Consider the following 13712-nt stretch of genomic DNA (forward strand, 5'->3'; position numbering starts at 1 on the left):
AAATGACAACAGGATAAATCTGAATACTGAGTGGACAGATATTGGATGATACTAAGTAGTTATTAAGTGTGATTATTCTAATTTTGGTTTGTTTTTTTAAAAAGCACTTATCATTATTTGGAGATATATACTGAATTATTTATGGGTGAAATGACATGTTGGGAATTTGCTTCCAAATAACCTAGAGGAATAGAGAATTAGAGTAAAGATAAAACAAGAACAAGGAGATAATTATCGAAGGTGAGCAATAAGGACAGAAGGTTTTATTATACTATTCTCTTTAATGGTATATACTTGTAAAAATTTCCATAAAAATTTTTTAACCTGAGTGGGAGTGGGTCCAATGATATTTTTAAAATATCATTTTGTACTTTTCTGGATGTTTGAAATGATTCATAATGCAGAAAAAAACAGAAAATTTGGGCTTTTACAATATCCTGAAAGTAGCCAGCACCCCTCTAGAACACAATTTATTTATGGTTTTATGTTAAGAAGTTCATTTTCAAATGATACTAACTTGCTGATTCAAGGGAAGTCATTGAATTATCTTATTTATTCCTTTTGGTCCCCCACTTTCCTATGTTTTAAATGGGAACAAATGAAAATTAATTAATAAACTTTATTTTTCTGTGTTTCAAGTTCCTTGAAGAAAAATCATTATTAAAATGGAATAGTTTTATACGTGACCAATCCTGACGCCTACTACATTGCTTTGGCCTTTTGTTTTTAATATAAAATTCCTTTACTGTACATTTTGAAATATTTTCATCTTTCTCACACAAAAAGAAGGTAGTATAACACATTACTGATTTTCACTGACAAGTGCTAGACCATGTGAAAAACCTTGCGGGATTAATTTTCTGTTTTTCATTTTTCCCATACTATGCTGATTGGACATGTCCCATGACTTAGCTCAGCCCCAAAACATGGCACCAGATCAATCAGTGGGTTTGGCACAACTTTAGTTATTGTGGTATAGGATTCATTAAAAAGGAATCATATTCATAAGATAGTTTAACTGCTTAAAAGAGAAAAAATAAATATGTTTTGTGTCCTTGCTGTTTTGTTTTGTTTTGTTTTTCCCAAAGGGAAAGGGGAGAAAGGGTGTTGGGGGAATAGAAAGCATCAAGGGAGTGGAAGCCATGTTTCCTGGAACCTTAAGGTCTGCCTCTCAACTTCAAGATTAAGCTTTGTTCTCATAAGAGTTTGGCTTTCCAAATTGGGATGCCAAGGTCCTTCACATACATATATATCCTTCTAAAACTCTGCTTTTCAATTGCGTTTGTATATTCTAATTTAGAACACTTCTTACTCACTCAATAATCCAAAAGAGAGACCTTGATACCAGAGCTGAATTGAAGAGGAAATGGTGCTTGCTTTCAGATCAAGTGAGAGTTACCAGCCTTCTTGAGAACATTATATTTTGATTGATCTACTTTTTCACTGGCTCTTTTCTCTCAACTTCTTCTTGATAGAAGATCTCATTAGGACCTCACCAGGTTCTCATCCCTGTTTTTTTAATGGGTTGCTGTAGCTACCCTCACCCTCCCATCTCAGTGAAGGAAGATGGCTTCACAAAGGCTGACCCTATTGCCCACCTCACCTTCTCACTCCCTTGTCTCTTTCAAAGTCTACCCCTATGAGTAGGTTCTCCCTGCTCTGGCCTCTTCATTCATTCATACCTCTATAGGTTCTTTCTCATCAAGTGTGTGCACTGATTTTCCCTTTACTTGAAGGCAAAACAGAACTGGAGGGTATTATGCTGAGCAAAATAAGTCAATCAGAAAAAGACAAGTATCATATGATCTCACTGATATGAGGAATTTTTAATCTCAGGAAACAAACTGAGAGTTGCTGGAGTGGTGGGGTGTGGGAGGGATGGGGTGGTTGGGTGATAGACATAGGGGAGGGTATGTGCTATGGTGAGCGCTGTGAATTGTGTAAGACTGATGAATCACAGACCTGTACCTCTGAAACAAATAATACATTATATGTTAAAAAAAGAGAAGAAGATAGTAGGAAGGGAAGAATGAAGGGGGGGAGATTGGAGGGGGAGACAAACCATGAGAGACTATGGACTCTGAGAAACAAACTGAGGATTCTGGAGGGGAGGGGGGTGGGTAGCCTGGTGATGGGTATTAAGGAGGGCACGTATTGAATGGAGCACTGGGTGTTATGTGCAAACAATGAATCATGGAACACTACATCAAAAACTAATAATGTAATGTATGGTGATTAACATAACATAATGAAAAAAAAACAAAACAGAACAAAACAGGCTTTACCTTGCAACCTTCTCCAGCCGCTATTCTATTACCCCTCACATTATTGATTTTCAAACTACTACAACAAATAATCTGGACCTGCTGCCTCAGTTTCCTTACTGCCTTCTGAAATCTGGCTTCCTCTTTGACCATTCAGTGTAGAACAAAATTGTACAGGTGACCAGGTACCTAATCACCACATGCAGTGGCTCAGACATTGCCCTATTTCCCTTTGTCTGCTTGGCAGATTTAATCCGTGCTCCTCTTGCATGTCCTTTGTGAACTTTCCCTCCTTGGTCTCCTTGACACTGGGAAATCCTTGATATCTTCAAACCTTTTCAATGATGACTTCTCTGTTTCACTGGTTGCTCTATTATCCTTTGCTCTTCCAATTTCTTTCTAAACATTTCGAGAATATCGGGGCTCTTGGGGGCTAATATATAAAGTCATTTGATCCTACCTCATAATATTGAACCACTTGGTTCAGTAAAATTTAGACTAAGCGATCAGCTTAGTGGATATTAACTAACTATTTCTGTAGATCCATGGCCAAAAAAAGGATGCTAATATTCTCTGCCTCTCCACTTATACCAAACTCAGAGATTGAAAGAACCTATTTAAGGAGACAAATTAGACTCAAAGAGCAGACTTACCCAGAATTGCTGTTTCCCAAAAAAAGGAGGGAGCTGAGTCTCCAGATCTTTCAGCCTTTAAATAGATAAGATTTACCCAGTGGAAAAACGTGAACCAGTGAATGTCACCATCAGTCGAAGTCAGATAAATCACTGCTTCTGCTTGGGGAGAAATGAGTAAGATACATAACAAGTGTTACTCTAAGCACAGGAAGCTATATATACACAAACAGTGTGGGATATTCTTCATTCCTAATCATCATCTTTATGTAGGTAATTCCCAAATCTGTGTCTCTGTGTCACATGTATTTCTAACCTTTACAATGTTAAATCTACCTGCTCCCCTCCACCTCCTGTTCCCCTCTGTTATGGTCAATGGCACTACCATTCCCAGTCATCCAAACAAAATGACTGGCATTTTGATTGGCATCACCTTTGATTCATCACTCACCTTTGTTTCTATGGGTTCTTCTTCTTCTTTTTTTTATTATGTTATGTTAATCACCATACATTACATCATTAGTTTTTGATGTAGTGTTCCATGATTCATTGTTTACGTATAACACCCAGTGCTCCATGCAGAACGTGCCCTTTTTAATACCCATCACCAGGCTAACCCACCCCCCACCCCCTCCCCTCTAGAACCCTCAGTTTGTTTCTCAGAGTCCATAGTCTCTCATGGTTCATCTCCCCCTCTGATTTCTCTATGGGTTCTTCTTTTAAAACGACTATCCTACTCAACCTTTCTCTTCAATTTGTACCTCTACCACCCTATTCTCCTCCTTATTTATCATGTACGCCTTCAACAGCTACTTATTAAGTACATACCAGGTGCCACGACATTTTTTAGGCAGTGGAGATATAAAAGAAAGATGAAACATCGATTCAGCCCTTGTGCTGAGAAGAGTGGACAAAGGGCTATCAAATGGTAATTTAAGCAAATGTATAACCTCAACATTACAGACAATTGCAATACCTGAAAGGGACTTGGTGCTATGTGAGCCTGTAATAGGAGGATACAAGAGATGAGAAATAACATCTCTAGGAAATGACCCTCACATTGAAATATGAAGGATAAGCAGGAGTTAATTAGGCAAAGAAGACAGAGAGGAACATTCCAGGCAGCATTCTATATGTGCAAATGCCTTATGATCAGAGGTAGTAGGGTGAGTGGAGGTTGCAAGAAACAGTGTGCAGATTTAGGGGTAATGTGGTACAGAACAGGGAGCTGCAAAGGTAGTTAAGGGGTTGTGCCATGTAGGGCCTTATACATCATGTTAAGGAGTATTTGTCTTGAGATCAAAGAAAGTCACCAAAGTGTTTAAACAACAGGGATTAGCATTTTTTGAAAAGATCACTCTTGCGTTTTGGATCATTATCTTTGCTTCTTAATTGATCATTTGTGTGTCTCCCATGCCTCCACCTTGTGAATTATTATACAAACCAATGTCCAAATAATCCTCACTATGTGCTGTTTGAACCTTACCTGCTTCCTAATCAAATCGTGTGGATGATGCCTCATTATTTTAAGATAAAGCTCAGACTATTAGATCTGTTTGTTTGCTAAGGCTTGCTACCATCTGGGTTCGGTCTCCCTGTCCAAAATAATTTCCCACTTCTCCCCATTACTGACCCTCTCCTCTAGCTGAGCCAGTCTTCCAAGACACACCAGCCTCATTCCTGCCCTCCGTTTTTTTTTGTGAAAGAAATTTCTTTTGAGACCTTGAAACTCCTGCCAAAATTTTTCCTTTTACTAAAATCCAAACATATTCAAGATGCCCATGAAATTCCACCTCCTCTGTAAAATGATTGCTAACTACTTTGGACCACAGTGTGAGTTCACTCGTGCTAAACTCTGACAGTATTTGTGTAATTGTGACAGAACTAAACAAGAATGGGCATTGCATAGGCAATTTCCTTCATGGGACACGAATCCTTTTTCATTGTAGGCATCAACATCTTGGCTTGATGTGTCAATTTAGACCTCGATTATAGCCTTCCCAGCGATATTTTTTGTTTTGTTTTTTATTTTTTTTCTAGACAAAGATTTAGGGTTAGAGTAAAAGTGGGGCAGAATAAAAGAGTCTGAGTCTAATTCTAACAAAATATTTCCAATGTTCTTAAAAATTATTTGGTAATATTTTTCTTTGTTGCATGATATACTTACTATGGACTTGCTATTTCTTAATTTACTCAAAAGTGCCCTGTTGCTGGAGATTTAAATATTTCCATTTCATCATGTTTTAAATAATGTGGTTAAATCATTTCTATTCTTATATTCCACTTATTTTCCTAGGATAAATTTAAAAATATGTAATTACTGGGTCAAGGAGCCATTTTTTTGTTACATATAAGCTAAAAGGCTTCCAATGAAGCTGCACTATAAGTAGTATATGAGAATGTTCACAAAACATTCTTACTAGCATGTGTTTTTATCACTGCCTGTATTATTTGTAATTCAATGTTTTTTTTAAAAAAAAACCAATATGGTGTTGTTTTGATTTGAATAGCTGTCACTAATGACATTTACCATTTGCCTTTTTGTTATCTGAAGGAGTATTAGAGAAATTACTGCAAAAAGGGTGCAACTGAACCCCAATAGCTGGAAGCCTTTTTTTTTTTTTAAAGATTTTATTCATTTATTTGACAAAGAGAGAAAGAGAGCTCAAGTGCACAAGCGGGGGGTAGTGACAGGCAGAGGGAGAGGGAGAAGCAGGCTCTCTACTGAGCAAGGAGCCCAATGCGGGGCTTGAATCCAGGACCCTGGGAATCATGACCTGAGCTGAATGCAGACGCTTAACCAACTGAGCCACCCAGGCACTCCAGAAAACCTTTTTGATCTGAGGCTAGATTCTTCCATTTTTTCTACACATACACATGCAGTGCCTGCCAGTATCAAGCACTACACCCTATGTCAGATCGGCCATAAAGTTGTGGTTCCCAGATTTTGCTATGCATTGGAATTACCTAAGGATTATTTAAAACAAACGACTACTGCCTGGCTCCCATCCCCAGACATTCTGATTTAATTGGTATGAGGCATGACATGGGCAGCAAGAGTTTTAAAAGCCTTCTAGGGATTCCAGTGCGTTGCAAAGTTTGGAAACTATGTCAGAGTAAAGAAGGATCAAGTCACAGAATACGGTCAGGGATGCAAGTGCTCTGAAGTGTATAAAAAAGACACACACACACACACACACACACACACACACACACACAATGTTTTGAGTCTGGCAGACTTCCTCTGCACTAGGTTACCTCAGATAGTGGTTTTGAACAGTCCTGCTTGAATGACCCCAAAGGGATAAGAGTAAACATTGGGCAGAATGAGGCACCGATGATAAACAGCTATTTCCTATCTCAGTCGGAATTTTCATTTTCATTAGAGAAACCTGAGAGCCACAAATGCATCAAAGGTGCCATGCTCACTATCCCTTGTGAATCAGTTGGGTAGAAAGGAGCTTGCCCAGGAAAGTCATTGTTAAAACAGAACTCAAGCCTTCACCCAGTATGCCTATAAAAGACATTAGTGTGCTGTTGTAAATACATTTAATATTTTGATATATATGAATTATGTCATTTAAACGTAGTGTATACTTCCTTATTTCCCCTCTGAATTGCTCATTAGAGAATATCTCTCTCCTGGAAAATATATGTAAAGTGTGTGCCACAGTTTTTATCCATCTCGTTTTGATTTAGTTATCAGAACATACAACATCTGCTAAAGCTGAAGCCCATAGTCTTAGAAATTTTTCTTTCATTGCGCTTTCAGTCTGCACATCATTAGTACAATTCAGATGGAAATTCCGTAGAGATGCAATATTGCTAACAGATTGTACCTCCCTGGAAAATCTGACCCCCCCAAATTTGATTTATTTAACATATTTGCATTTTAATGGATTTTTCTGAAAGGGTAATCTCATCAGGATGGGCTGCTCTGGTTTTACTGGGTAATTCACAATTTTCAGCTCATTTATATGTGTTTATTAATGTGCAGTATGAATATTTGCACAATGTGCAGGCACATACGGATTATGTCTACCTGAAATGCATGTTTAAAAATTTGAAAGACTGAGCATTTGGTATTTTGGTTACCTTACAGATTAATCTTCTAGTTTAATATATTCCATTGAGTCAGTCTCCCAGCCTCAAGGTTAATAATAACCCGTGCTTCTGTGGTACCCTACAATTTATAGTACTCTTTTCACATACGTTAACTCATTTAATAACATGCCCGAAGTCTTGGGAAAGCACGGTAACCTTTTGAAGCTACAGATGCACTGCTTAAAGGCCACTTCTCCCCTCCACATCTTCCTTAACCTTCAAGGATGCAAGTTCCCAAGCCAATCCTGACCAAGCTGTTAATTTTTGGTATAGCAAGTAGGTGTGGTCAGTGGATGTGGCCTGAGGATGACCTGCTACCTGATGTGACCACATTAAATTCTGGCACTCTCTCCCTTCTACCAGTCCCAGCCTCCTCCCATTTTCTAGGCTTAATTGGCACAGCTGTGCCTTTTCCAATATCTCTTTCATAGTTCTCTAGCTGTCCACGAGAATCAGTATGCTTTCCTCTCATCACTAAGACAGGGTGCCTATTTCTATCACCAGCTATTGTGGGAAGGGGCTCTGGCAGCAGGTTTTATCTACATTCTTCCTCGCTATTGGAAGGGATGTTCCTCTTGATACACTGAATTCTTATCTAAAGTGTTCACATTATTCCGTAGTATACAAAATATATATACCAACTCCAAGAGGCTTGCAGGTACATATCAGTCTCCATTATTCTTCAGCATCATATTTTATCATCTTTCAAATACAGGTTTGTCAGAATTTATACTTTTCTGTATAAAAAGTTACAAACTCTCACAAAACATGTGTAAGAACAAAACTATAAAAATATCAGAAGTCCTATTAGTATAGTGACTTTTTTTCTACAATTTTCCCACCCTTCAAATATTTTTTTTTATTTTTTATTGATGTCTTAGTGTAGAGTTCTATGAATTACAGCACATGTATAGTTCAGGTAATTGCCACAATTGAGATGCAGAACAGTTCCATCATCCCCAAAGAATTCCTTTGTGCTATTGCTTAAAAGTCATACCACATACCCATGCCCAGTCCCTGGCAACCACTGATTTGTTCTCCACCCTGTAGGTGTGTCTTTTCAAGAATGACATATAAATGGAACTGTGTAGTATGTAACCTTTTGAGACTGGCTTCTATCACTCAGCATAATGCCTTTGAGATTCATCCAACTTATGGAGTTTTATTCCTTTTTATTGTTGAGTAGTATTCTCTAACATGGATATACCACCACTTGTTTATCTATTCAAATATGTTTTAATATATTTGTATTAAATATAAATGGTATTTGTAGAATTGGTATAACATATTAAAAATTGTCCATATGAGGGGCTCCTGGGTGACTCAGTAGGTTGAGCATCTGCCTTTGGCTCAGGTCATGATCCTGGGGTCCTGGGATCGAGTCCCGCATCGGGTTCCCTGCTCAGCAGGGAACCTGCTTCTCCTTCTCCTCTCCACTCACGCTCTCTCTCACTATCTCTGTCGCTATCCCTGCCTCTCTCTTTCTCTCAATAAATAAAACCTTAAAAAAATAAAAATGAATAAAAAAATAATAAAAATTGTCCATATGATACAATAGGATTTTTTTGGGAACCAAGCAGGTCTAGATTCAAATATCAGTTCTGCTACTTACTAATCGTGGGCAAGATTCGGATTTGGCAGGGTGGGGGGTGAATGATACTTATTTCATAAGGTTCTAGAAGTAATTAAATAAGATGAAAGCATGAAAAGGGTTTAGCACATAGTAAATAATCAATCATGTCTGTTTTCTCTCCCACCTTCTACCCAGTTAAGGTAGCACAGTGTATATTTTTAGAAATTTTTATTCTTCTGATTTTCAGGTGTAGAAACTCATAATATTGACATTCTTACAATCTGTTTTGTGAGCAGATGGGAGACAATCCATTGTACTATGCTTGGGTCAGAACTTTGCTGAGTGTAAATTCTTAATATGTTTCTAAGTGAGTGCAAAACACTAGTTTGCATATTTTTCTAGTACAAGGTTATCTTATTGGGTGAGTGTCTAGAGGCCAGGCATTTGGGAAACTTATTTTGAGCAGCACTAGCAGAACCAGGGGTCCATGTAATCTGACGGTGATATATGGTAGATACAGATTTCCTCTGGTCCTCATCATGCAGTCATAGCCAGCTGGAAAGAAGGAGGCAATCCTTAAGCACAAAGAATGCTTGGGTGATTCAGACAGCACTGGTAAGCCTTCTGATGAAAATGATTCCTAAGCATCCTTATCTCACTTGATACTGGACTCCATTACTTGTCAGTAATTGATTTGTTGCAATTCCTGGAGCATAGCATTCGGCTTCTTTATCTGTATGAGCAAGAAGAAGCAATTAAATTCCTGACCCAAAGATAAAAATATGTGTGTGGTTAGACCAAACTCCCCATATTTTATTCATTTCATACTTCTGGCTGCACAGCTGAATAAGACTGTCCTTCAGTTTTAGTACAGTTGTATTGGCCAAGTAAATTGTTAAAGTTATGTGCCATTGATTCCATTTTAACTCATGCTTTCTGACTTTTACAACGAGGTAATAAAAATACACTTGGTCTCAAACTTAACTTTAAAGACTTCAACTGGAAATCTTTCAGATTCAGAGGCATAGATATCATTAAAAATGAGTAAATATAACTTATTATTTCCTAATGTTATAATTTATGAGATAATCATCTGGATAGTTCAGCAATCAAGTATATTTGTATTGACCTTGTATAGGTTAATCCACTTGAAGTTGCTAATAATCCAACTATTTTACACCTGTAAAATGGCAAGTTCATATGGTTCAACCTAATAAAACATTCTAATTTGGAGACAGGACCTTAAGGGAGGTAACTAAGGTTGAATGAGCTCATAAGAGTGGGGGCCAAATCTGTTGGACTGTTGTTCTCATAAGGAGACGAACAGACACCAGAGTTCTCTCTCTCCGTGGAAACACAGAGGAAAGACCATGTAAGACCACAGTGCAAAAGCACTGTCTACAAACCAGAAAGGGAAGTCTCATCAAAAACCAACTCTGATGGCACCTTGATTTCAGACTTCTAGCCTCCAGAACTGCAAAAATACAAATTTCTGTTGCTTAAGCTACCCAGTGTACAGTATTTTGCTATGGCAGCCCAAGCAGACTGATCTTGGTGCCAATCCCCAATCTCCCTTGGATCTTCCACTTCTGGCTCAGTAGCTAAACTGGATTATCAAATGTTAAAGGGAAGTATGGGCATATATTCCTCAAGCCTAGGGTCTCATTCCAGGTCCACTAAACGCCAAAATGAAAACTTGGTGTCACTCCAGAGCAGTTTTCATTTTATGCTGCTGTAGAGTTACAAATAGGTATCTTGATGAGTAAAAACCTGATTTATTCAAATTGGACTCCACACACACTGAAAGCCTCAATTAAATGGAGTAGTTTTGGTGGTTGTATCCACACACAGCTTTCTGGAAGATAGGCGAGCTAAGACTGATGCTGTCATACCTCATTAGCAAAGTGGGGTAGTTGTGAGGATCAGAGGTATATGAGTAAAACACCTCCCCTTGTTTCTAGCATAGAGTAGTCACTCTAAATAGTTTTGTTGTTTCAATAAAACAAAAACATATTTCAAGAAAAGCCAGTACTGGGCATGGAGTGTCCCTAAGCAGGCAGGGGGATTAGTTCATAGCCAAGGCTGAGGATATCTCCCGGCCCTTCCCAACCAGACAGCATGTTGGGGAAATTGAGAGCAGATGGGAGTGGCTCCTCCCTCTCCCGGGCAAGGGAACTACAACAGAGCTCCACCTGTGGAGACACTGTGGAGAGTGTCTTTTGTCCCCACCTGAGCAGTAGGGCTGGAGACAACTTCTGGAAACTGTGTGGCCCAGTGGCACTCAAGCCAAGAGGCAGACAGGCAAGAGCTGAGAGTCTACAAAGCAAAGCCAGTGGTCTGTTCAGTCAGGGAATGTGGGGTGCCAGTCAGCTTGAGTTAACACAACAAAGAGCTTTACTGGCTTTACAGCTGCCTCTTCTGCTACATCTGGGCAGGGAACCTAATTTGTAACCCCACTCATTGCTGAATACAGCAGTCAGCCCATCCAACCAGTGACCCTAACCTAGAGCACACAGGAAACTGCAAGCCTAGTCTACAGGCTTATATACAGTGCCACTTGAACAGAGAGCACAGCCCTTGGCTTCCCCATTACACAGAGCAAAACCTCATCTGACCATGGAATTCAGTGCACACTCTGATTCATGTTTCCAGATAATGAGCTTTACAGATCTTGGGTCCTACAATGCCAACCTGCCAGTTCAGGGAATCTAATTCATAGCCTCATCTACTACTGAAAATAGTACCTGGTGCCAGCCATCTAGTAAGCCTGAACAGAGAATCCAGGAAAGTGGAGTCCATCCTAAACTTCTCTTAGCTAGAGAGCCAAGTCAGCAGTCTTATCTAACTATTCTCAGCCCCCTCCCCCCCATCCTCAGACTCAGACTTTTGCCTCACCCAAAAATATTCTCAACCCTCTCCCCCCAATCCCCATCCTCAGACTCAGACTTTTGCCTCACCCAAAAATAGACCATAATATCAGGCTCCACCTGCCCAAAGACATTGCCAGGAGACACCCAGAAACCCAACCTGAGCTGACTGGTGAAGAACTGTCTCTGTCAAAGCAACCCTGTAAAGTCTGGAAGAGGAGCCCAATTACTCAAATGTGCAGATACCAACATAAGGGATCAAGGATCACAAAAGATCAGGTAAATAGGACAACACCAAAAGAAATTAATAAAGCTCCAATAACTGACCCAAAAAATGGAGATATGTAAGGTATCAGAGAATTCAGAAGAATTCTTTAAGAAAGTTTAGTGAAAGATAAGAAAACACAGACAACTAAACAAAATTAAGAAAATGATGCATGAACAAAATGAGAGGTTTGACAGAGGAAGAATAACCTTCAAAAAAAAAAGTCAAACAGAAATCCTAGAGTTGAAAAATAAACAACTGCATTGAAAAATTCAGTAGAATTTCAAAAGTAGACTCAACCATGCAGAAGAAAGAATTATACTCTGGAGAATAAGATATTGAAAATTACCCAGAAGAGCAAAAAGAGAGAAAAAGAATGAAGAAATCTTATGGGAATTATAGGATACAATGAAAAGAAACAACATTCACATCATGAGAATTCCAGGATAAAAGAAAGAGAAAGGGTCAGAAAGTATATTTAAAGCAATAATGGCTGAAAACTTACCAAAACTGGGGATATTTCTGATCCACAAGGCCCAAAGAACGCCAAATTGGTTGAACCTGAGTAGGGATATATTGAGACACATTATAACTAAATTGTGAACAATCAAAGAAAGGTATATATATTATAAAGGTATAGTTGTCAAAACAGTATTGTACTGGCATAGAAACAGACAAATAGGCCAATGAAGAAAAGACAGTATCTTCAATAAATGGTACTGGGAAATTGAATATTCACATATAAAAGAATGAAACTGAAGCCATATCTTACCCATCACAAAAATGAACTCAAAATGGATTAAAGACTTAAGTCTAAGACCTGAAACCATGAAACTCCTAGAAGAAAAAATAGGAATAAACATCCTTGATATGTACCTAGGTGATGATTTTTTGAACATGATACTTGAAGCATAAACAACAAAATCAAAAATAAACTACATCAAACTAAAAAGTTTTTGCACAGCAAAATAAACCATCAACAAAGTGAAAAGACAACCAGTGGAATGGGAAAAAATATTTGTAAACCATACATCTAATAAGGAGTTAATTTTCAAAATATATAAAGAATTCATACAACTCAGTAGCAAAAAACCAAATAACCCAATTAAAAATGGGCAAAGGACCTGAATGGACATTTCTCCAAAGAGATATACAAAAGGCTAACAGGTACATGAAAAAATGTTCGACATCACAAGTCATTAGGGAATGCAGATTAAAACCACAGTGAGATATCACCTCGTGCTTATTAGAATGGCCACCATCAAAAAGATAAGAGATAACAGATGCTGGTATGGATATAGAGAAAAGGGAATCCTTGTGCACTATTGGTGGGATTAGCCACTGAGGAAAATAGTAAGGAAAATCTTCAAAAATTTAAAACTAGAACCACCATATGATCCAGCAATTCCACTTCTGAGAATATATCCAAAGGAAATGAAAAATCTATCTTGGAAAGGTATCTGCACCCCCATGTTCATAGCAGCATTATTTACAATAGCCAAGACATGGAAACAATTTAAATGTCCATTGGTGAGTCAATGGATAACATTTTGTGGTATATATATATAGATACAACAGAATATTATTCAAACATAAAAAAAACAAAGAAATCTTACCATTTGCAACAACATGGTTGGATCTTGAAGACATTATGCTAAACAAAGTAAATCAGAGAAAGACAAATACCGCATGACCTCACTTACATGTGGAATCTAAAAGCAAGCAAACGAAAAAGACAACAAAAAAATCAACTCATGGGGAAGAGATCAGACCTATGGTTACCAGGGATGGAAGGTGTGGGGAGGAGGAATTGGAGGAAGGTGGTCAAAAGCCACAAACTCCCAGGTAGAAGATAAATAATTCCTGAGGATGTAATGTACAACAGCTAACACTGTTGTATGATACATAGAAAGTTAAGAGAGTAAATCCTAAAAGTTCTCATCACAAAGAGAAATTTTTTCTTTTTTTTCTTTCTTTTCTCTTTATTGTGTATGAGAAGACAGATGT

Source organism: Eumetopias jubatus, unplaced genomic scaffold (genome assembly GCF_037043125.1).
Source record: "Eumetopias jubatus isolate StellerSeaLion01/CBP00866 unplaced genomic scaffold, mEumJub1_p1.0 scaffold_4, whole genome shotgun sequence".
NCBI lineage: Eukaryota > Metazoa > Chordata > Mammalia > Carnivora > Otariidae > Eumetopias > Eumetopias jubatus.